The sequence below is a fragment of the Erigeron canadensis genome, chromosome 1 (assembly GCF_010389155.1).
Source record: "Erigeron canadensis isolate Cc75 chromosome 1, C_canadensis_v1, whole genome shotgun sequence".
NCBI lineage: Eukaryota > Viridiplantae > Streptophyta > Magnoliopsida > Asterales > Asteraceae > Erigeron > Erigeron canadensis.
This window is the reverse complement of record NC_057761.1, coordinates 44,248,562-44,255,560: the sequence shown is the minus strand read 5'-3', so window position 1 is coordinate 44,255,560 and position 6,999 is coordinate 44,248,562.

Sequence of the window (6,999 nt, the reverse complement as noted above, 5' to 3'; positions counted from 1 at the left end):
TAAACTTAGTTTATAATCTTAATTAGGGGACTTAACAGGAAGCTTAATTAAAGAGTTATGTGACTTAACAGGAATCTTGACCACTTAGACCAAGGGACTTAACAGGAAGCTTGGTCGTGATTAGTCGTTCAACAGTTATAAGTAATATGGTAGCTGATTTTTGTGGCATGCGAACTGTTTCCAAGTAGATGTATCGTTTTTAATTAATATAGTCTTTCAATAGTTTTAGTTAATTAAGTCGTGACAAACCTCCAACAACCTTAGAATTACATCTAGCTGCATTATTAGACATAGTCTCTGAGAACGATCCTAGTCTTACCTATTTGCTATACTATAAACAATCGGGCCCACTGCCGGAGAGTGAGTGTAGTAGAGAAGTTAACCTTGTTAGAAATTTAAGTTAACAAATCTCGCTCATCAACTACCAAGGAAAAACTGGCAACGCTACCGCTAAGTTAACACTATCAAGCTAATCACAAACATGCAATTAATGGCAATGTATATATATATATATACATATACTTAAGTAGTATCAGCAATTAACCGGAAAACTCAAAAAAAGGCTTGCTGGAAAACCACAACAACCATAAGCAGCAGTAGTAGCAGTTAACCGGAACCCAAGAAAGGGCTCGTCAGAAAATCGAAGCAACAAGAAACCTCAGATAGGAGTGGCCGGAAAACCGAAGCAATACCACTAGAAACCCCAAAAAGGGGAACCTGATTACATGCAGCCACGATCTAACCAGAAACCCCATAAAAAGATATCATTGAAAAATTGATTAAAGTGGAAACCCCAAAAAAAGGGTCGTTGAAAAATCGATTCAAGTAGCCAAATATTCAATAAATGTGTCAACTACACCCTTGCCAAAACAAAACAACAATTTGGCTGTAAAAAGTGAATATTTTTGGCCAGCAACCAGAAATCTCAGGGTTTCCGATCTCACCGAAAATAAGGGTGCTATACTCTAGGAGCATCGGCAAGTTTTTTTTGGCAATAGAAGCCAAGAAAACATAGAAATAGCCTCAAAATCGAAAACCCTAAAATATTTTTTAGGTTTCCCGTGAACTAAAAGTTTTGGCACAAGAAAAAAAAGGCCACATGGCACGCTCCCAACGATCACAAGGATCAGCCAAAACTAGCCGATATATATAACCGATTAAATTTGTCAAAACTAGTCGATGCATATGTTATAGGCTTGTCAAACTTGCCGATGCTAGCCGATGTTTTTTGCCGATTTAGCTTGCCGAATACACCCTTGCCCCTTAACGAACTTTTACATAAAAGGCAAAATTCCTAACTCTTTAAATCAAATATTTCAGTCATCTAAAATAAAAGACAAAATTTGTTGATATTACGTACGTACTCAACAAAGAGTTCGTGGCAAGATGGGGGGCAATGGCGATGTGAAAGTTGATGGCGGTGAAAAAAGTCATGAAACAAATTAGATTTTAACGACAACAAGTAGATCCTCCTGTCAGATCATCTCCCTCCCTTATAACTCTAATTTTCCACTTTTCCCCCGTAGCTATACCGAAACTATCACCTTTAGCCCCTTTCAATTCCATGTAAGACATTGTATCATCATTTTTTTGTGGTTTTTACGTACAATCTACTAATATATTTTTACCTCAAAGATTATTTAAAATCAAATCATCAAATACGTACATAACACATGAACATATAAAAAGCAAGAGTGTAGTATCAATTTTTGAAAAATTGAAAAAAAAAAAAAGAAGTTAATAAGAACTTGCCAAATGTCTAATATTTTTTTGCTAAAATATGCCATAAATATCACAAAATAAGAGAAAGTGCACAAAAATGTCAAAATGCCAATGGGTTAATAGCCCAGTGTCATCCCAGACCTTTAATTAAGACTTGTTTTTTGGGCAAACAATCTAAATGGCATAGGTTTTTACCCCAAATAACATTCAATGTTGTAGATGTCGTATCGTTTGACAATCTATCAGAGGGTTTTCCCTATGAACTACCGCGATGGCATTCTGTCCGATGGGTGTAGAGACCACATATGGGGTGAACAAGCTCTGACAAAAAAACGAACTTTCAAAAAAATATATACAAGGTCAAAAAGCAATTAATGGGTCCCACAGCCCAGCAACGTTCCAAGATTGACTCCGTTAAGCCGACTTTACCTACCGATACTCCTTGTCATTTTTTTGCCAACACATATAGGGTAGAGAACCAATTTGTTAAATTGTGCAATGGAATCTGTCGATATAATTATCTGACTACACCTTTACCGTTAAAGTTTGTTAATTTATAGCAAAATTATATACCATCACCGTGCAAGTAAACCTAACATCAATTCCTACATATAACGTTACCTTTTTGTATTTACTTATATAATTATTATGAAGTGTATCTTTTAGAACTTTCCGATTCACTATTAAGTCTTTTTTCTTCGTTAAACTGTCGATTTGACAAATGTAAACGTCTTCGTCCTTTTTTTGCTAGTGATCGGTGCTTCATCAAGTTATATAAATCAACCACGACCTTACACTCATCATTCAACTAAAGTCCTCCAACTGGTGCCTCCTTCAACGGATGAGGTTGTGCCAATGATATTGATTCGATACCCGTCACCGATGAGCCAACCAATTTGCCTATTAACACCAACATTATTATATAAGTAGAAATAACATATGATTTGCATCCATTTATCATATTAAACAATAATAACTTGTAGTTTTATCAATAAAAAGTAAATGAATAAGAATGAAGATACTCAAAATTAAAGGTGTTTGTCATTTTTTGTTGAAAGAGAAAAAAAACTTATTTGAAGGCAAACTTTCACCTAACTAGTTTAAAAGAAAAAAAACATTAAAATTAAGCTGTTTGATGATTGCATTTAAAAAAACTACATTAATTTAAACAGATCAATCTGGACTATTTAAACTAATGGAATTAACCGGTTCAATTTGATTTTTAAGTTTTTAGTTACGTCCTAAATTAAATTTCCATTTGAATAACCAAATATTTTTTTTTAAATGGCTAATTATAATGACAGGATTACAGTATTGTTTCTAATTTTTTGTAAGGGCTTTGATTATGTTGCATTAAATGAATCTATATTTTTTAAATTATCAAAATTAATTTGCATGTAATGCCCATTAGTGCAATATAATAAGTACCATTATTATATGAATCATAAATATATGATTTTATATTTAAGGAAAATTTTGAATGGAAGAACAACAAAACTTGAACATAATTATAAGAAAAGTAAAAAAAAAAACAGTTTTGTTATCTAAATATGATATCTTGTTTCTTAAGTTTTGAAGGGGTGTTTGTTTACTCTCAAGTATTAAACAATTTATTAATTATAGTCCAAAATTCTGGAGGAGCATAACTCTTTCTGGTCCTATTGATCTTCCACCACTACCCTAAGGGAGGAAGGAGTGGGCATCGGGTAAGGGATCGGGTTTAGTGACCACGATCGGTAACACCATAGCAAGGGCTCAGGTTCCATTCGGGTAAGGGAAATCGGGTAACCAATTGAGTATTGAAACCAAGTCTGGGTTCAAAAAAATTGAACGTTGGATTGTGTCCCCCCTCCAAACGGTATTTTGTTATTTTTTTTAAACCTGGTTCGTATATATATATATACATTACACATATATATGAGATTATTTTTTTGCAGGCTGTTTGAGGGAAAAGACAAACAAGTTTCAAATATCAAGTTTAGTCCCTGTAATTTCAATGTTTTGTAAATGTATATTTGTTAATATTATAAACTTTCAGTTTGAACAATTTTGGTCCTTGTAGTTAGTTTTATTAACAAGTGAGAAGTGAATTACTATTATTTATGTTTTTTTTTTATTTTTAATGGAATCATGTTTAATGTTTATATGGTTTTAATTATATGTATTAAAAATAATTATAAAAGAAAAATGAAATTGGGTAAGTTTAATGAATTGGGTATGTATTGCAAGTGATTTGGGTAATAATTGGGTAGTTATGAGTTGAAGGTTTTGATTGAAGGATGACTTGGGTAACTTAACCAACTAGGGTACCATTCCCTCCACCCTAAGACACTAGTTAGCAAAAACTTTTAAAAACAAGTTTATTAAAATGTAATATTATGGATAAAATAAAAAAAAAAAAAAATTGAACAATCAATCGGTATTCGACATCAGGGGACACCATACTGTATAACGGTGAAGTCTTGCACGTAACCTAGATTACGAGATGTATACTATAGTTGTTTAGTGTCGGCTTAATGTTTTTAAGGGCCTTAAGCGAGATCAAGTTTGAGGGCCTTTTATAAACTTGAATGCCATAATCTATTTGCGTTCGAATTTCTCTATGAGAGTACGTAATAGAACTTTTATTTTCAAGAAAAGTGTTGATTGTTGTTTATAGACAAAGGAGATGATTTGAAGCCTAACTATAAAAATTATTAACTTTTAGGAAAAATCTAGTTGTAATCGTGTAGTTATAGGCTAAGTTATTGAAAATTTGGAGGCCTTTGTTATTGGTGGGCCATAGGCCCATGCCTAAACCCATAAAACTATTAAGCCGACTCTGTATCGGTTACAGGTGATTCGATTGAAAAATCCCAAGACATTCACTCTAGCTAGTAAATCTTATGACATGTGGTAAAATCAGAGATGACTCCAGATAGTTGAGGATAAAATAAATTAATTTTCTATATGTGAAAATGAATACCTATCTGGCTATTTGCTCATATAATTAAGGCAGAGGGTAACACCACTAGACAAAAGTCAACCCGACCAAGGTATTAGCGGCGACGTCGCCGCTAATACTCTGACACTGACAGGGAGCCCGTTAATTTCTCGTTCAGATTTATCATTACAGACATAGGGCGCCGCAGTATTAGCGGCGACGTCGCCGCTAATAACCTATGTGGTGGGGTTACACATTTTTCCCTGGTGGAGTTACACATCCCGATAATTAATTAGTTTAACCAAAAGAAGAAATGTGAAAACTTATTTCAAAATGTAGAGGTAATTAGAGCAACTATAATAACCTTTTGTATAGAATTATGGTGTCATTAAATGGGAAACATGAATTAAATTCATGACTGTAAGATGGGATGGGGTTGTCGAGGATTTGATGAGCATTATCCCTGTTGCTCTATAACAAGTACTGTGTACTACTTGTACCCTCGATACCACTAGGCAATTCTCTAAACCAGAGAGTCATAATATAGAAATTTTAGTGGAATTATAATTGAATTTAAGAGTTTTTTTAAAAAATAAGAAAAAAATTAGCTTAGTAAATAAAAGTAACGAATAACCAAAGAAGACCAAACCTATGATTTGTTGTCTTCCTTTCATGTTCCTCCATTCTTGCTTTTTACAATAAATCAACCATTACTCCTTATCATTAATTAAGTATATATATTCACTACATTACTTGGGATTATTATTGGATAACATTTATTTTATCATTATCAATATTATAATTATAACATTTATATAATAATTTATGGGTGGTTAGATTATTTTTGGTACTGTACTACGACGTGTCTCTTAAAACTAACAAATTATATAGTGAAACTTTTACAATGAAAAACCAGAAAGTTGAAAGTTTTATATAAATGTAAGGCCACAAATTTACCTTAGTAAAATTAGTCAAATAACTAAAGTTTTGACTTCGGATAGCTAATGTGCATATCTAAAACCAAAAAAACAAGTAGTAATAAAAGTGATTGAGAAGTTGATAATGGCATTGCCCGAGTACAAAATCAATGATGGGTGAACATTATGTTGAAATTGCTATTTCGTTGTTTTGTGCTTCAAACATTATATATGTTAAGTTTTAAGTCAGCTTCCAAGGATGAGAGCCGGTAACCATTTCACCATGGTGACGATGTTTGTGGTTGTCTTGTTAGTTGCTAAATTGTACCAAAAGGGGAGTGATACCCCATAACACAAATTAACCATCCACAACATATGTATATATTCAACTGCACAGTGTACAACTGTGTAAAGCAATGATTGTTGTGGATGACTAATTTGTGTTGTGGGATATCACTTCCCAAAGTTAAAACGGTCGAGTTAATGAAAACGTGTTAGAAAAAATGATGATTGATTGAAGATAAAATATATTATTGGTACTTCTTTCAGTCTATATATTATAATTTAAAACTTGTTACATATCTCTTTATATTAATAAAACAAAATTGTTTTCAAAATCTATTTGTAGAAAAAGAATGAAATGACAAGTCTTCATCTTTTGCTAACACAATATTTAAATAGATATGACATCATAATTTTTGTATTTTTATTTTCTTATTGCTTTTTTTTTTTAACTTAAACATGTTTACTTTCTTTAGCTATCTTAAACTTTCATCCATTTTTCTATCCTCATATAAATAATTTTTAAAACATATATACAATGATAAATGAATAGTCATCAACATTAACATTAAACCTTTTACGGATTTTTTTTTTAAATTTTTTTGAACTTTTGAACTTTTTTCTTCTAATATTGATCTGAACGAAAAATGTCTGGGTGAGAACCAATTTAACTTAAAAATCCGGGTTGAACCCGGGTTTAATTAGCTACTATAAAATTATGATGAAAATAGATAAATTGTTAATGTAATTACTTTGTTTTATAAAGAGTAAACATAAAAAAAAATGATCGAACAAAACTCATAATCGATGCTAAGGTAGCCACTATCGAGCCAGGGATCACCAGCTCCCATTAACGGAGCGTGATGGTTTCACCTAGAGACTCGGTGGTCATCTTTGTCATAACCGAGCCGTTAGTTAATGACGGTGTGAGGGAAAGGGGGGCAATTAAGGTGTTGAAGGGGGATGTCGTGGATGGAAGTCCCCTCACCTATCACTATCTTTCTTTCCATGCGTTGTTCCCTCTGAAAACTGAAAAGCCTGTCTCTGTGAATTCCACTTTTTAGATTTCATCTTTCTGTTACCATATCCTTCCTTTCCTTTCAGTACGTACCCCTCTTCTCATTCATGTCATTAGACTTATGTCTGCACAATGCT